Source organism: Miniopterus natalensis, chromosome 1 (assembly GCF_054644295.1).
Source record: "Miniopterus natalensis isolate mMinNat1 chromosome 1, mMinNat1.hap1, whole genome shotgun sequence".
Taxonomy (NCBI): domain Eukaryota; kingdom Metazoa; phylum Chordata; class Mammalia; order Chiroptera; family Miniopteridae; genus Miniopterus; species Miniopterus natalensis.
In genome coordinates, this window is record NC_142081.1 from 41,281,377 (window position 1) to 41,300,262 (window position 18,886).

Below are 18,886 nucleotides of genomic sequence, written 5' to 3' on the forward strand. Positions count from 1 at the left end.
TGAGATCTCTGGATACCTGAGAATGGAGAGGTAGGAAGGAGGCAAACCCTAAAGACTCAGTTCTATTTAGCACCGACCTTCCATCTAGGGCAGATCCCACAGGCTAGCCATCTCCAGGAAAAGGCACATTTGGGAGTTGGGAGCTGAGGAGGCTCATGCTGCAGACACTTTTTTATGGAGGAAGATGCAGTGTCCTTGCTGACAAACCCCTGCTGGGCCAAGGGTTTCACCAGGCAGCTGATGGCAGAGGAGACCAGATGGTGGTTCAGTTGGAACCACCTCACACTGGAACTCCAGCTGCCTTGGTCTCGGGAAAGCAACCCCATCGGCCCTCTGTCACTAAGTCACTGTCAGGGGGACAGCTTTGGGAGGGTACTTCCCTTCCACAAGTGAGGTACCTGCTCCTTCTGGGAAGTGCTAAGAATCCTAGGAGCTGTCAGTTTCCACCACAAAGGGAAGGAGTTTCATTCTGTGGGCTTTTGGATAAGTGTCCGTGTATGTGAGAGAGACGTGGAGTAGAGATGTGGTTCACTGTTGTTTCTTATTAATTCATTTTATTAAACCCTGATTGCCTACAAAACTGGGAGTGGATGGAGGGTTTGTGATTTAAAGAGCCCAATTCAGATATTTTTCTTTAGAACATGGCCCCAGGCATCTGAGCCCATTCCTGCTGCTAAGCCCAGGAGGTTTGTGTTGGCTTGGAATCTGCAGCACTTACCCTCCCTGTTGTCATGGTGATTCTTGGGTGGGGGGTGTAGGACTGGATTCAGTCCCTCACATGCACAAAATCCCAGGACCATGCCCCTCCCTAAGTCCCCTCCACAGCCCCCACCCATCTCCCCACTCTGCTCATCTCCACCCTGCCCCACCTCCTGAGTTTTCCATCTCTTGGCCTTTGTTTGTTTTTGCTTTTGTCAGTCTCTTTCCTCTGGATGGGTTTCTGTTTGTTTCCGAACTGTCTGGGGCTCTGCACCATGGAGACAGTGTCCCGGGCTGCCCCTAGCCCTGATCTGGTTAGAATAAGCCCCTCTCCTTTGCATGCCTCTCCAACCTGCTGTTAGGAACATCCCAAACAAATCACGACATTCTGAATCAAGATAGAAACCACTCACTCCTGCTGGCACTCTTGTCCACCTGGAAAGGGTTTTTAGAAATTTTTTGGTGTTCCACTGCAGTGTACATAGAGCACAGCCCTGAGAAGGGGAAGCAGCATTTATCAAATACCTACTGTATACCAGCTGATGGGCTAAGCTTTGCTTGGGGATGTTTCCTGCATTAATATTCAACTTCAAGCTGCTGAAGGGCAGTGTCCAGGTTGTCTTTGCAAACCCAAGTATCTAAGATACAGTGGATACTCAGATTGTTGAGTGAATAAATGGATGAAAGGGTGCAAAAAACTTCCCTGCTGTAGTAGAAGGTAATGACTGAACATCAGCAAAGGGGACTGAAGTTAAACTTGAGAAAAAATCCATTGGCAGGGCAGTGTGGGTAGGTGAAGGTTTCAGAGAGGGTTGTAAACATCTGTTGCTTGATTCCAGGGAGTCCCATTTATTTTCTGTCACCAGAAATACTTTTGGGCCCTAGCCGGTCTGGCTTAGTGGTTAGCGTGTCGGCCTGAGGACGGAAGGGTCCCAGGTTTGATTCCGGCCTGGGCACGGACCTCGGTTGCAGGTTCGATCCCCGGCCCTGATTCAGGGCTCCTGCTGCAGGCAACCAATCGATGTATCTCTCACATCGACATTTCTCCCTTTCTCTCTCTCTCTCCCTTCCACACTCTCTGAAAAGCAATGGAAAAAATATCCTAAGGTGAGGATTAAAAAAAAAAAAAAAAATACCTTTGGGAATAGTGGAGGGTGGGCAGGACAGATACTTTGTTTCACTGACAAGGCTCAGACTTAAAATGCATGTGGTCCTGAGAGAGCTTAAACTATTGATTTCATGCTTATTCAAACACATGTGTAAATGACTGATGACGGCTTTTCTGAAGAACAGGTTTTAGTAATTAGTTGGGGGTGTGTGTGCTGAGAGAGTAAGAAACCACTGGAGATTCAAGGGTGAGAGGAGCTTTGACCTTTTGAGGGGTTAAGGGGAAAAAGGAAGGCTGGGGTCGCTGGAGTCAAACTCTCAATACCAGGAGACGCAAAATGAGCTCCCTTCCCAGGCTAAAACTGTTAGCTTTGCCATGTCCCATAGGCAGAGGGCACCTGGGATACGGGGAGTGGGACCATGGGAAGTCTTCCCTGATGCCCACACTTATTTATTTATTTAATCCTCACCGAGGATATTTTTTCTATTGCTTTTCAGAAAGAGTGGAAGGGAGAGGGAGAGAGAGAAAAACATCGATGTGGGAGAGAGACATCGATTGGTTGCCTCCTGCACGTGCCCCGACTGGAGCTGGGGATTGAGCCTGCAACCAAGGTATGTGCCCTTGGCTGGAATCAAACCTGGGACCCTTCAGTCCACAGGCCGACACTCCAACCTCTGAGCCAAACCAGCCAGGGCAGATGCCCACACTATTAATAAGAGCTCTGGGCTCAGCTCCAATTACCTTTGTAGCTCCATCACTACAGACCCAGCAGATGAGCTCAGAGGCACACAGGGCACTGAATGTGGGGCAGGGAGGAGTGGCCCCTCCCTGGCACCCCCACCCCTTGCTGCCTGCTCAGAGTTCAGGCCATCAGCCTGCTCTGATTAAGTTGACTTCTTCGAAACCTTACATCCAGGAGCTGCCAGCAGCCAAATCCCCCCTGATTGTCTGAGATGTTCCCGACATCAGAGAATAAACAGTCTCCCCTGTCCAGCCAGCTGTGACGAGCAGCATTCCTATCACCACACCCGACTGGGTGGGGCTGCAGCCCTGTGTCCACCTCCAGCAGAAGCCTGGGGGACATGGAGAATGAGTAGAAGGGAGAGGAGAGGTCGTTGTCTGTCTCCAGACTGCAGAGAACATTCCTTTCCCTGAGTCTCCCTTTTCCCCCAGTACCAGGCATCTCAGCCTGAAGCTGCTCCCAACACTAGCTCTGTAATAATGACTCTGACTCAAGAGGAGGCCTACACCAGGCCAGTGTCTCTGGGGTCAAGCCCCTTCACCCTTACCCAGGGCTGTCTGGGGAATTTGAGACTCCTACGTCATTCCAGCTAGGTCTGAAGTGATCACACCCAAATGGCACATTTTATAGAAGTGGACACCCTGAGTCAGCAGCAAAAGCAGGACTAGACCCAGGCCTTTCATGCTGTTCACTGCCTCGGGATGCTTTGGATGCCCTGGCTACCATGACGCCGGGGCTCTTAGTGAGAGGGCGGCCAATGTTTTTACAGAGGAGCAGAGGTGTTTTCATCCTACGCCTGTTTTGGAGATCAGGCTTGAGGCCGGGCCATTTCCTGAGGAAGCAAGGCTTCTGGAAAAGCGCTGTTCACCAGCTCCTAAATCACCCTGTCATGGGTAGAGCTAGGGCAGCAGGACCTGGAGTTCTACACAGTCCGAGACCAGTGCCCAATCTGGGCTTGGCCAGGCCATGGGGTGGATGGGACGGAGAGCAGAGCGCTTGGGGAAGTGGAGCCCCCCTTACCCCAGCCCACACCATCTGCTTCTCTGCCCTAGGACTCTGGCCTGGGACTGCGGGGGAGGAGAGAGCAGCCTTTCTCAGCCAGTCTGCAAAGGGAATTCCTTTAGGAGCCCCTCTGGCTGCAGACAGCCAGGGTAGGTGGGTGGGGGTGGGGGAGACAGACAGTGTGGAAGCCCAGGGCGGCCCCAGGGGTCTCTGTGGACAGGTGTCTCTCCCAGTCTGTCTCGGGCCTCCAGCTTTGTCTCTCTGTCCAGCTGCATGTATCTCTGTGGACTGTATGTGTAGGCGGCTGCATTTCTCATTGCAGCTGGGTTCCTTGGTGGGAAAGTGTGTACTTACGTGTTTGCCTGCATATGTTTGTGTCCACATCTGTGTAAGCTCGTGTGTAAGGGAAAGTGTGGTTCTCTATGTCTTTGCATAGATGAGTGGGTCTATTCCTGGCTACATGTACCATGGGAGTATGCTTGTGAGCATTTAGGTTATTTTTTCTTTTTTGCACTTTAATATGTTTTTTTAATTGACTTTAGAGAGAGAGGAAGGGAGAGGGACAGAGAGAAATATCGATGAGAGAGAAATATTGATCAAACATTGATTGGCTGCCTCCTGCACGCCCCCTACTGGGGATTGAGCCCACAACCCAGGCATGTGCCCCGACTGGAATTGAACTGGTGACCTCTTGATTCATGGGTTGACACTCAACCATTGAACCATACTGGCTGGTGCATTTAGGTTATTTTGGTGTTAACATGTACTTGTCTTTCTAGCCATAAGTTTAAGCATGTGTGTCTCTGGGAGCGTGAGCATATATTTATTAATATGTGGATGAGTCCCAGAAAGCATGTATGCCTATTTACATTCATACAGAAGCATTCATTCATTCACTCATCAATTCATTCATAAACTGATTTGCTCATTTACTAACAGCCATCTTTAGAGTGCTCGTTCTGTGACTGGCCCCTACTGAGCCCACAGTGGGAATTGAGAGAGGTGTCCAGGGCAGCTCCTAACATTTGCAAGAACCAGGACAAGAGTACAAGTGAAAGCTTCTATCTTTATGTCTAAATGTTTACATGTTATTAAGTTAAAGCAACAAACTGCTGAGGAGAATACTCAATCCCAATAACCCAGAAGGTTGAGTTTGATTTTGAATTCTCAGCTCCTCCGAGTTCTGTGCTGGAACTCAGCAGCACAGAGCAAGTGGCCCCAGCCTCTTTGTCCCCCTTCCTGGCTCTGCCCTGTATCTTGAGGGCCTTGCATACATGTGTTACTCCTCACATGTGTCCAAACTACATGCATAAACTCCACAAATCACTGCCCCTTGGTCATCCTTTAGGCCTTAGGAGTGCCCACATCATTGGCAAAGTCTGCCCAAATGGCTCCAAGTAGGAAGGAATGGGACCCTGTGTACACACGTGATTTGTAATCCAGGAGGACTGCATGGGCTCCTCTCCCTTGGTCTAGTTGGGGCATACCTGATTATAGAACCCCAGTTCTGCCATGTATGAGCTGTGTCTCCTTTAGAGTTACTTAATATCCCTCAGAGATGTGAGGAGTAAATAAGATAATGTGTGGAAAGTGTTGAGCACCATGCCAGGCTCACAGATGTTCAATAAGTATTAGTTTCTGTCTTTAGCTAGGGTCTTTCCAATTTTCATACCTTATAAATTCTGGGTTCAATTGACATGTTGACTAGCTGAAATCATTGGAACCAATGTTTAGGGAGTGCTGGCCTTATGTTGGTTGTGTGTGTGTAAGAGTGATAATTAGGTGAGAAAATCTGGCTCTTTTTTCAGCATCTTCTGTGAACCTGTCTGTTCCCCCCATTCTTCGATGGGACCCTTGGCATTTTCTCAGACTCATGTAAAGCATGTGAAATGCAGGTTCAGTGCCCTCCTCTGACCTGATTCTGCCCCTGAGCCCCTCCCTGGTGCTTCAGGATGCTGAGCTAAGTAGGATCAGGCCCCAGAGCAGAGCTGGGTCAGGTGAGGCCTCGGGCTTCCCAGCATGTCTGAGCCTGCCCGACCAACCCTGATAGAGGGCAGATCCAACTGCACAGAGGGCACCCGTCTCCCATGATTGATCTTCCTGGGAGGGCGTTGCTATGCTCCTGGCATAGATAGCCTTAGGATCCAGGGAGACTGAGGAGACCTCTGTGCCCCTGTACCCTCAAGGCCTGTGGATGGCTGAGTTCCAGCAGGAGCAACACGAAGCGAGTGGGTAAGGGCAGGTGACAGTGCCTCTCAGTCAGGGCTGGAGGGGGGGACCATCTTGGGAATCCCCTAGAACCTGTGAAAATTGGCGGCTCTTGAGCTGTCCTGAAATATCTCTGACCTGGAGGGAATGAGGGAGGGGTCTAGGGCTGGCCAGGGTTGCTGAATTAGGAAATGCTGTATGAGCTCTGGGTGGCTGAGGCCCTGAGTGAGGCAGGAGAGGGTCGCCTTGGGGTCATGCTGGCCATCCCGCTGACCCCCCCCCCCACGGGTGACTGAAAATTGATTTGATGATCTCCCAGCTTCAGGGATTATTGGGGAGGTAGGAGTAACTTAAACAGCAAAAGGCCTTTTTGGGGGTCATTGTGATCTCCCCCCACCATGTCTAGGCTGTTCTATTTGGGGCCAGAACTGGGAATTTTCCTCTTGAAAAAAAATTCAAAGCAAGGGAGCAAGCAGTGGATTGAGGCCAAAATAATGTGTTTAAGGAAATTTCTGCTTCATGCTGGCTAGGACAGGGAATGTCTGGTCAAAGGGCTGCTGACGGCCAGGGTCTCTGTAAGTAAACAGGCCGCCTCCGATGGCCTCCCTGAGCTCATTTCCCTCAGCACTGTGTGAGGAAGATGATGTCACCAAGCAGGACCTCCTGGTCATGGAGTTTGTCAGTGAACAGGACGGAGGCACAATGATTGCCGGCAGCTTGGGTGCTGCTGCGTAGTTATTGCGAACAGCTGTTTCCCACACAAGTCGCTCTGACACCCTCCTACATATACTCATCTATGATGGGACTGCAGCCACATCCGTGACCCCACAGCCAACGATATTCCTGGGGACACTTGGGATTAACTGTGAAGTTGCCACCTCCCATGCAAGGCCCCTTCCTCAGCCAGAGAGCTAGGCCGCCTCTAGTCTATGGAGAGGGGACCGAGGATGGGTTCAGTTGCAAGGAATGGTCCCTGGAGGTACAGACTCAAGTCCCGCCCCCGTGCAGAGCAGACAGTGGCAACGTGCACCACAGCCTGTCTCCTGGGGCCAGGCAGCCAGGACCAGTTGGGAAGTTTCCATGAGCAGAGTGCCCAGGTCAGGGGAAGTTGGAAGGTGGGGTGGGGAAGAAGCCACAAAGCCCTCTCTGTGCCTCCTGCACAGCCTCTTCCTGCGCACTGCGGTCACCGGGTGAGATTTTTATGGGGTTTGAAAGCCCTGAGGCAGAGGTGGGTCAGACTCTGCAGCCTGCCCCTGTTCCTCCTGTACCACCCCCACTTCACCTCCTGGCTGGGCAATGGGGAGCAGGGAGCCTCCGTGTAGACAGGTGGGCCCAGAAGCTCTCGGTGGTGGGCCTTAGCCTTTCACTTCTTTGTGTCCCCCAGAGTCCTGAGCCTATTTCACAGGGGGCTCATCAGTCACATAGACCCACCCCACACAGCAACCACTCGATGCCCGCCCGACCTTCCCCAGGCTGACCAAAAGCCTCGGACTGACCGGCAGGCTCACAGAAGCCTCACTGACTTCCCCATGTGCAGCCTGACTGATCAATAGGCCAACCCACTAATTTGGTCTCAAAAAAAGAGTCATCGGGCACCTTGTTTGTGCCAGGTGTGCTGCGTGCAGGAGATAGAGCAGTGAACACGACAGACACCATCCCTGCTCTTAGGGGGCTGACAGTAAGCAAGCAAAACGATGACAGGGTGTGATTATGTATTAGGAAGGAACTAAAGAGGATGGTGTGGGGAGAGGACCCGGCAGCCCCCCCCCGGGTATAGGGTCGGGGTGGTCGGGAAAGACCTCCCTGACTATAGCCTGAGACCTGGGGGGTGAGAGTGAGGAAAAATCCAAACCTACAAAAACCCCGTGGAAGAGCTTTTCAGGTAGAAGCAAAGGCAATGCCAAGGCCTTGCGTAGGGAAGGAGCTTGGCCTGATCTTGGAGACCAATGTGACTGGGCCATAGTGAGCGAGAGGACGGTGGCATATAGATGAGTTTGGAGGGATGGGCAGGAGCAGACCGGACAGGGCCTTGTAAGCCACAGTAAGTGTGAGGGGAAGACCCTGAGGGTTTAAGGAAAAGTGTGCTACACATTCAAGAAGAGATAGCCTGAATAGTCCTACATCCACCAAAGAAATTGAGTTTATAGTGAAAAATCTTCTTATAAAGAAAACTTTAGTGCTCGCTTCGACAGCACATACACTAAAATTGGAATGATACAGAGAAGATTAGCACGGCCCCTGTGCAAGGATGACACCCGAATTCGTGAAGCGTTCCTAAAAAAACAACCACCCCAGGCCTAGAATTCTAGAACACCTGCTAGATTCTACCTAACATTTATGGAAGACAGGACTTACCTGCATGTAAGTGTTGTTTATGGTTAACTATAGTTTTCTCTGATCCAGGGCTGGGAATCCCCTAATACAGAGGGCCAACTGAAGTTGCCGATTTTCCACTGTGTGGGTGGGGCAAGGGTCAGCACCCCTAACACCCTCGTTATTCAAGGGTCAGCCATATGTGAAAATCTACGAACAATGGATGCATTACAAAATACCATTAACAATACTGTCAATAAAATGAAGTACTTAGGGATAGATCTGACAGAAGCTATGTAAGATTTGTACACTGAAAACTATAAAACAGTGTTGGAAAAATGAAAGAAGACATAAATAAATGGAGAGAGGTACTGTGTTCATGGATCAGAAGACATGTTATTTCAAGATGGCAATTCTCCCCAAATTGATATATAGATTCAAAATAATTCCAATCAGAATCTCAACAGGCTTTCTTTTTTTTTTAGAAATCAACCTGCTGATTCTAAAATGTATATGGAAAATGCAAAGGACCTTGAATAGCAAAACAATTTTTAAAAGAATTATAAAATGTGAGGTCTTTCCCTACTTGATTTCAGGACTTATAAAGCTACCCTAAAATAGTATGGTATTGATATAAACAGAAGCACACAGATCCAGGGAACAGAAAAGACATTCCAAAAATAAAGCTTCACACGTATTGCCAATTGATTGTTGACAAAGGCGCCAAGGTATCCTTGGGGGAAAGATAAGCACTTCAACACATGGCCCTGGAGCAACTGGGGGGAAAAAAGTGAACATCTTCCCTTATCTCACATATATACAAAGATTAATTCAAAATGGATCACAAACCTAAATGTAAGAGCAAAAACTAAAACTTCTAGAAGAAAACAGGAGAAAAGCTTTGTATTTTTTGGTTGGGCGACGAGTTCTTAGATATGACACAAAAGTGCTAACAATAAAAGAAAAGGTCGATAAGCTAGACTTCATTAAATTTAAAACTTTTGCTCTCTAAGGTACCATTAAGAAAATGAAAAGACATTTATCAGTGGGAGGGAATATTTGCAAAACATATTCAACAAAGGAGTTGTGTATGGAATATATTTTTAAAAAATCTATATATGTAAAATATATAAAGAACAAAGGATTTGTATCGAGAATATATTTAAAAAGTATATGAAGCTCAATAAGGCTAAAACATTTTTTAAAATGAGCAAACACTTTGAACAGATACCTCTCCAAAGGAGATATGCAAATAAGCACTTGAAAAATGTTCCTTGGTTATTAGAGAAATGTAAAGCAATGAGATTCCACTACATACCTACTAGAAAAGCTAAAATTAAAAGACTGACCATATTGCCCTAACCAGTTTGACTCAGTGGTTAGAGTGTTGGCCTGAGGACTGAGGGTCCAGGGTTCGATTTTGTCCAAGGGCATGTACCTCAGTTGCAGGCTCGATCCCCAGTCCCAGTGGGGACATGTGTGAGAGGCAACCAATTGATGTATCTCTTTCAAATTCTCTCTCTCTTCCCCCCCACCCCCTCCCTTCCACTCTGTCTGAAAAGCCATGGAAAAAATATCCTTAGTGAGGATTAAAAAAAAGACTGGCCATACCAAGTGTGGGCAAGCATGTGACCAACTATGACCCTTCCACACTACTGGTGGGAATGTTAAGTAGTATAAACACTTTGGAAAACAGTTTCTCAAAAAGTTAAGCATACACCTCTCATATAACTGACTTATTCCTCTCCTAGGTATTTACTCAAGAGAAATGAGAGTGTAAGGCCACACAAATACCTATACAGGAACGTTTATAGCAGCTTTACATATAATAGCTGTAAACTGGAAACAACTGTCCATCATCAGGTGAATAGTTAAACAAATTGTGCTGATCCATACAATGGAATACTACTCAACAATAAAACAAAATTAATTATTGATACAGTGAACAACATGGATGAATCTCAAAATTAGTAAGCCACATATACATATGTGTAATAAATACTATATTACTCCATTTAGATAAAATTCTGAAAATGCAAACTAGTCTATAGTGACAGAAAGCAGATCCGTGGTTGCCTGGGGCTGGGAGGCTGGGAGGGAGGGTTGGATTTCAAAGGAGCACGAGGAAATGTTTTGGAGAGATAGATACTTTCCTTATTATTACACTGATGATTTCACAGGTGTGTACGCATGTCAAAACTTATTCAATTTTACACTTTCGTATGTCAACTATACCCCAATAAAGTTCAGAAAACTGAAACCTAATCTAATTTTTCTTAACTCTGGTTGCTGTGCGTGGGGCCTGTGGGGGGTAAGAGGAGAAGCTGGGGATCATTAGCAGACTGGTGCAGTCACTGGGTGAGAGATGCTGGTGGCTGTGGTCACAGTGGAAATGGAGTGGAGAGATTTAAGAATTATTTTGAGTTCTAAACAAGAAGACCTGCTAGCAGTTGTGTATAAAGCATGAGGGAAGTGGAGAAATCTAGAATGGCTACCACATTTCCGACTTGAGCTCTGAGTGGCTGGGGATGCCTGGCCAGGGAGATTTGTGGGTGAGAATGGGAGTGGAGCCAGAGTCCTCTTTCCATCTACCTGTGATGATGGCTGGGCTCCATGAGAAGGGTCTGGAGGGAGACAAAATTTGGAGGGTATTAGCAAATAAATGGCATTTTAAAGTCAAATGAATGGATGAGATCACATAGAGAAAGAGAATAGACAGAGACGACATCTGAGAACTGAGCCTGGGGTGTTCCTTCACTTAGAGTTCCCCTGAAGGAGCCAGTGAGGCTCATCAGGAAGGAACAGCTGGAGAAGTGTCCAACTGTATTAATTTCCTATGGCTGCTGTAACAAATTACCACAAATTGGGTGGCTTAAAACGGACAGAAATGTACTCCTTCACAGCCTGGAGGCCAGAAGTTCAAAATCAGATCACAGGGCTGAAATAAAGGTGTCAGCAGAGCCCCACTCTAGAGGACAATCTGTTCCTTGACTCTTCCAGCTTCTGGGAGCTGTTGACATTCCTTGGCTTGTAGCCACATCACTTTTTTTTTTTTTTTTAATATATTTTTATTGATTTCAGAGAGAGGAAAGGAGAGGGAGAGAGAGAGAGAGAAACATCAATGATGAAAGAGTCACTGATCGGCTGCCTCCTGCATGCCCCCGACTGGAGATTGAGCCCGCAACCCGGGCATGTGCCCTGACCGGGAATCGAACCCTGATTGCCTGGATCCTAGGTTGATGCTCAACCGCTGAGCCACGCCCGGCCAGGCCACATCACTTTTATCTCCATCTCCCTGGTTGCATTACTTCCTCCCCTTCTGTCCATGTCAAATCTCCCTCTGCCTCGCCCTTATAAGGACAGTTGCCTTAACCCAGATAATCCAGGGTGATCTCATCCAGAGATCCTTAATTACATTCACAAAGACCTTTTTTCTTCCCCCAAAATAAGGTCACATTCAGAGGTTTTGAGGATTTGGATGTAGACATGTATTTTGGGGGGCCACAATTCAACCCGCGTATCGTGACGGATAGACTAAAGGAATGACTAATTGAGTGATGCAAGATGGCAGGACTTCCTGTGCCTGGGAAGAGGGACTGAGGAGGTCAGATACAAACTGCAGGAGCCTTGTCTGGAGGTAAAGGACATAGGCTGCTGCTGGCTTGAGCACGTGTGTGGGAGAGGCTCACGCAGAGGGGAAGTACTGCAGACAGGACTCTCCCAGCCCTCCCAGTCCTGACTCAGCACCTGGCAGGGGCCAGCTACACAGCAGCCAAAGTGATCTTTAGAATGTAAATCTGTTCCTATCACTCTCCAGTGAGTGACCCTAAAACAGTTTCCCTCAGCTTTTAGGCCAAAGACTGCTATCCTCACCTGGCCTGCAAAGTCTGGGGGCCTGGCCTCCGCCCAGCTCTGTAGCCTTGTCTCACACCTGCTATCTGCCTCCTGTGCAATCTGCCTCCAGACACACTGGCTGCCTCCCAGGCCACCTTCCTCCTGTCCTAGGGCCATGGCCTGTTCCCTCTGCCTGGAAGCCCCTCTTATTTAACCTGCTCCACAGAGTTTGCATCCTCCAATGGTTCAGCTCTCAACCCAGCTGTCTCTTCTTGGGGGAATTCTTCCTTGGGTCCCTGGTCAGGTTATATGAATGTATAATATAATTTCTCATGGCTCCCTTTCCTCATCTGCCACAGCACTATCAGAGTTTACAATTGTGACATATCTGTAATAGTGTTTTATTAGTGTTTATCTCCACCACTAGACCATAAGTACCATGAGGGCAGAGTTTATATGACTCACCACTGTCCCAAGGGCCTTTTCCAGCGCTGGGCACTCAGAATGGGTATGTGGTGGTTTTAAAGCATGTCTGCAAAAACATGTCTTTCCATCAAGAGATAGAGTTCAATTGATCTCCCTTTAAATATAGGCTGGTCTAATGACTTGCATCTAGTTAACAGAATGTGGCAGAAATGAAGCTGTCTAGGCCATGAAAGGGAATACGGCTTCCTCCCGGCCTGCTCTCTTTTTTGATGCTCCCTTTCAGAACCCAGATGCCATGCTGTGAAGATGCCCAGGCCACATAGGGAGGCCACATGTAGGTGTTTCGGCCAAAAGCCCCGCTGAAAAGCTAGCCTACAGCCAGCATCAATTGCCAGACATGCACTGAGGAAGGCTTTAGATGATTCCAGCCTCAGCTGCTATCTGACTGCAACCATATGAGACACCCTGAGAGAGAATTACCTAGCTGAGCCCAGTTACTCCTGGAACTGTGAGAGATAAAAATAAAATTGTCATTATTATATAAGCCACTGAGTTTTGGTATGACTTGTTATGTAATAGTAGATAGCTAGAACAAAAATCCAATAAATACTTATTAAATGAATAAATGTGGCGAGCTCTGGTTGAAGGAATATTGCCTGTGCTTTAGCTCTGTGCAAGTTTTAGGTGACAACTCTGTTTCTCCTTCCCCAAGAAGTCCTGGAGATCCTGGGAGCCAAAGTTCAGAAACTCAAAGGTCTGTACTCCTCATAGCCACCCAAGGGGAGAGAGACTTGTGGAAAATTTCAGCTCTGGGCAGAGAACATGGGGAGGCCATCAAAAGTTAGCTCTGCAGGAACCTCGGAGAACATTCATGTCTTTGGGGGTTCTTAAACTCCCGCATGGTTTCAGGGTAGCAAAAACATACATTTTCTCTATGTATGTGTATTTTCTTGGGGAGAGGATCTCTAGGATCTAATTTTTTTAAAAAAATTATTGATTGATTTTAGAGAAAGAGGAATGAAGGAAGAGAGAGAGAGAGAAAGAGAGACATGAACTTGTTTCACCCCTCCATGCATTCATTGGTTGACTCACGCATTTGCCATTGAACCCACAACCCCAGTGCATCAGGGTGAAGCTCCAGGCAACTGAGCCACCTGGCCAGGGCCTCCAGAATTGAATTTTTATCAGACTCTTAAAACGTCTGTGTCCCCAAAGTGGTAAGAACTACTGATCTAGTCCAACTCTCTCAGTTTCTATGTTAAGAAACTGAGGACACTGTTTTCTAATAATAAGGTGGACTAGGTACCCTAAATAAGCGTTCTTCTGAAAACAGTTCTGGATAAAAGAAATCTTTTAAAATGCACTGATGAGCCCAGCTGGGCGTGGCTCAGTGGTTGAGCATCAATCTAGATCCAGGAGATCAAGGTTCGATTCCTGGTCAGGGCACATGCCCAGGTTGCAGGCTCGATCCCCAGCAGGGGCTGTGCAGGAGGCAGCCGATCAATGACTCTCTCGTCATTGATGTTTCTCTCTCTCTCTCCCTCTTCCTTCCTCTCTCTGAAATCAATAAAGATATATTTTTTTAAAAAAATTCACTGATGACCTGGCAAGAAAGTGAGGAATACTCTGGCCAAAACACTCAAGAACCCAGAGAGGTAAGCTATGCAGTGAAACTGACTTTTGCTTTGAGTACATTTTTATTTTATTTATTTATTAAAAAACATATAACATGAGATCTACCCTCAACAAATTGTATCGTATTGTACAATACGATATTGTTAACTGTAAGCACAATGTTGTATAGCAGAAATCTAGAACTTTTTCATCTTGCGCAACTGAAACTTTCTTTTTTTTTAACTCAGTAAACTTGAACTTGAATACTTATGGTCCTGTGGGAGCAGAATGATTTGAGAGAAACCAGTGGCGTGCTAGTAATTGGCTCTTCAACAAAGCAAAGCACCCTGTTTTTAGTGTTTGCTGATTTCCATGGTGCAAATACTCCACCATGGCCAATTTTAAGCTATTAATGGTATTAAGAACTGGCATGCAAAATTCCTGGTTATTTGATTCTTCTGAGCTGGCTAGAGCCAGTTCCAGCACACTACTGAGAGAAACTCGGGGCCCCTCTAAGGTGGGAAGGCTAATTAAACCGTCCCCATCTAAGATTGGGACTTTAGTGAATGAATGAACTAGATATAAACACAACCATCGCCCGGCCGGGCGTGGCTCAGCGGTTGAGCGTCGACCTAGGATCCAGGCGATCAGGGTTCGATTCCCGGTCAGGGCACATGCCCGGGTTTCAGGCTGCAGCCAATCAATGACTCTCTCATCACTGATGTTTCTATCTCTCTCTCTCTCTCTCTCCCTTCCTCTCTCTGAAATCAATAAAGATATACTTAAAAAACAAAACAAAAACACAACCATCTCCCAACAGACTGAAAAGGAAAAATGTCTACCTTAATTTCCCTATTCTCAGGAGAAAATAAAACATCCCCTCCAAATACATACCGAGGAGCCAAATATCAGAAGGCCAAATTCATATTACTTAGGTGATCTAAAATATTTAAGTCAAACATTAATTTAAAGAGTGCCCAGTCTGGTAATGCTCTAAGTATCTGGCAAATCAAATGCAAACCCTTCTGTAAAAACTTGCCTTTACCCCAAGTCTCAAGCATTCCCACAGATAAAAGTTCCAAAGAAATGAGTAGCTCCTAGTTGAAAATCACAAAACTTTCAGGGAAACAACACACAGTGGAAACAAATCATCATAGACTCCAAATGTTGGAATTAACAGACAAATAATATAAAATAACTGTTTAAAATGCTTAAAAAAAGAAGCTTGAAAACCTGAGCAGGGAACAAGAGACTCTGAGAAGGATCAAATATATTTGAACAAGAAAGAAATAACATGTCCCTCTGGAAATTCAAAGTATCATAACAATCTACAAACCCAGTGGTCATATTTGATAGGTTAGACACAATTCACTACATCAGACACAATGAAGTGAGAACTGAAAGTTAGACCTGGAGAAATTCTCTAAAATAAAAATAAAAATATGGAAAACATGAAAGAATAGAGTGAGAAGGTCCAAGATACATATAACCAGAGGGTCCAGAAGGAGAGGAGAGAGGTTATGGGACAGAAATAATATTTGAGTCGGTGGCTGAGACTCATCCAGAAATCCATCAGTCCATACATTCAAGAATCTCAAAAAAATCCCCCTCAAATAAATGTAAAAATCTACAAGTAGATATACCATAGTGAACATGTTGAATACTGAAGAGAGAGAAAGTATTAAGGACAGGCCCTGGCCAGTGTGGCTCAGTGGTTAGAGTGTCAGCCCACGCATGGAAGGGTCGAGGGTTTGATTCCCCGTCAAGGGCAGGTACCTGGGTTGCAGGTTTGATCTCCAGCCCTGGACGGGGCACATGCAGGAGGCAACCAATTGATGTGTCTCTCTCACATCGATGTTTCCCTCTCCCCTCCCCCCTTCGCTCGCTCTAAAAATCAATGGAAAAAATATCTTCGGGTGAAGATTAACAACAACAAAAAAAGTATGTAGGACAGATTGTTTTCAAAGTAGTGACAATTAGACTGAAATAGCTGAAAGTCAGTGGAATTATATCTTCAACATGCCAAGAGAAAATAACTATCTACCAAGAATTCTAAAACCAGTGAAAGGATATTTTAAGAATAAGAAAAAATAATGACATGATGAGATGAACTGAAACTGTGTTTGCCACCAGCAGGCAGAAAGAAAGTGATCCCAGATGGAAGGAATGAAAGACAAGAAGGAATCTACAGCAAAAAAAGTGGTACATATATGAGGAAATTGGAAAAAATATTGTGTAAACAATAATAACAATGTCTTGTAGGCTTAAAAAAAAAGCTATAATATATGAGTCAAATACAAAAAAGCTATAATATATGAGCTAGGAGAGGGGAGGTTAGAATTAGCTTTAAGGGCCTTGTTTTATTTAAGAAAAAAAAATAAAGATATCGGTTAAATTTAGACTTAGATAAATAAAATATGCACATTAAAATTTTTACTCTAACCACTAAAAATAGGAAAAAGGCATCATTTGCAAACTAGTAAAGAAAAATTGAATAAGAAAAAAGAGTTGAGAAAGCAAGAAAGAATAGAAAAAGAAATCTCAAAAAGTTTGGGGAAAATACAAAATAATAGGGTAGAAACACATACACATATACATACATAAACACATAAATACATAAGTGTTATGTGTGTGTGTATCAGTATTTTGATCAATGTAAATGAACTAAATGCTTCAGTTAAAAAGATTGGTGGCCACACTAACCAATGCATTGGCCTCCTGTTTCACAGGGATATGTTTATGGCTCTATCTCTCCCTCTATGGGTTGAGATCCTCAAAGGTAGGGACTGTGCTTCCTTCTTTTCTGTACCCGCAGCACCTAGCTCAGGGCCTGATACATAATAGAAGCTAAAAATATTTGCAGGGTGAATGTGTGAATACAGCTAATTTATGGTAGAGTCAGGGTTTAAGCCAGATTTTTCTGGCCTCAAAACCTATGCATTTTCTACCTTAGACATCAGGGGGTTGAGGCAGACTTGCTGAGACTGAAGGGTTTTTCCAGTTCAGCAGTTCCCTGTTGCCTCTGGTCTTGCTGAGGATGTAGGTGCTTCTCTGGAGGCCACAGCCCACCCCAAGGGGCCTAGGTCCTCCCTGTGCCCACACTTAATGTGCCCTCTTTTTGGTGTGCCCTCAGTTGGAAAAAAAGAACCTGTTCCCTGAGTGGGGTTGTGGCCTCTGCTCTGCCTAGACTTCCCTCTTGCGGGGCCCACTCTGGCAGCTCTGTCCTCTCCTCCTTCCTGCCTTCTGAGGTGGGCCCCACACCGCGCTCCCTGTAACTCCCTCTGGCCAGGAGCCCGGGACACAGCGCTGTGCGTAAATCTCAGAACAGTGTCTCCAGTGAGAGCCTGTTTTCGCACAGCTCACCTGAGGAAAACCAGCCACTTCTTCCCGAGGCCAGAGTCTCCCACGGGGGCTCTAGTCCCCTGCCTGTTCCCTGCCCCATTGAAGAACCTCAGGCCTGGGGAGGCTGAGGGCTCTGGCCTCCAAGAGAGGCCTGGACTTCAGATGAAGCTCCCCAGGTAGGGGCTGGGCTGCCCCTAGAGAGAACCTGTCCTCTCCTCCTTTGTCCAAGACCTGCTAACTCTGGGATATGGCACTCGGGGTGGATACTCCTGTCACTGGGAGAAGCCCTGTGCTCTCCACTCTCTTTCCCAGGCACTGGCTCTCCAGCTGTTTTCTTCCTCTGGGCCCTGGAGCCTCCTGCAGATCCTCTCTCCTCAGGACGAGAAAAGCAGATGTCACTCTCAAAACCAGGCCCCCAAACAGCCTCTCCTCCCCCTGCACCAGGCAACTGGCTCTCTCCTCATTTAATTCTCTAGTGACTGTTGCCCTTTACCCCAACATAAAGTGAGGGGGTAATGAGAACAGGGCGACCTTGATCCCCCATTCTCTGGACTCAAGGCCTGTGTCTGGGGAGGGGAGGCTGTCACTCAGCCACAAGGCTGGGTCCCTCTAGGGAGGGTCACCAGGGCAGGTTTGTTGGGCCCTGGACCCGGCCAGAGGTGGTGGCTCAGAGGCATCTGTTTGTGGGCAGAGCTGGCTTGGAAATTCTGAAGCCACCTGCAGGACCCCTTTCTGCCTTTTCTAAGTGCTTTCCTCCTCCCCTGACGTGGATTTCAGGCATCCAAGGGGTCATATTTTCTGGAAAATGAGTGGTGTGGTGCCCTAGCTCATCAAACCAGCAGCTGGAACCTGTCAAAAGTCCCCTTAGAAAGTGCTCTCCCAGCACAGCAAGTGGTTCTCAGCTACGGCTGTGAGTGAGAATCACCTGAGAGCTTTTAAAAACCCCAGGTCCAGGCCGCACCCCACGCCAATGAAATCAGCACCTCTGAGGGTGAGCACGTGCAGGAATGTGTTTCGAAGCTCCCCAGGTGATCCGAATGTGCAGCATTCGAGCCTCACAAGGACCTTGAAAGACAGGCACTGTGCTTACCCCCGCTGTACAGGCAGGACCATCGAGGCTCGGAGAGGTAAGCCACTTGGTCAAGGTCAGAGGACGAGTGGAAGGGGTGGGACTGGAGTCCCAGATGGAACCAGCAGGTGGCCCCCTGCTTGCCGTGGTCCAGGCTTTACATGGCACCACGAGACCTCAGGCTGGCCCGGGAGCTGGTGTCCTTTGGCTGTGAAGACATTTCTGTCACCTCCTTCCCTGAAGCACTGGGCTGGGGCTCTTCCAAACCCAGAACGTGGTGGGTCACCCGCACTCACCCAGCTCCCGGTTCCTCTCACTGGAGAGGCTTGCCCTTTGGTGAGGGAAGGATGCATTTTTGAGGTGAAATGTTGTGTAACAGCCAGGGACGGAAAATATTAAAAGTCCATGGGCGCCAGCAAGGTTCGCACCGGGGCCAGAAAGTTCAAAAAAGAGGAGGAAGCTCCCTGTGGTGGCCTACCCACCCCCCAGGCTGCAGGATCAGCCAGGCGCCCACGCCTTGTATCCTAGG

The 18,886-nt window shown here is 47.1% G+C and overlaps 1 non-coding gene across 1 annotated transcript; it reads left to right on the top strand.

The window, feature by feature from the left end:
• The first annotated feature begins 7,935 nt into the window (after nt 1–7,935).
• On the top strand, nt 7,936–8,042 carry LOC148094108 (U6 spliceosomal RNA). Its single transcript, XR_015716278.1, has one exon. It is a non-coding gene; the product is annotated as a U6 spliceosomal RNA (small nuclear RNA).
• The last annotated feature ends 10,844 nt before the right edge of the window (nt 8,043–18,886 follow it).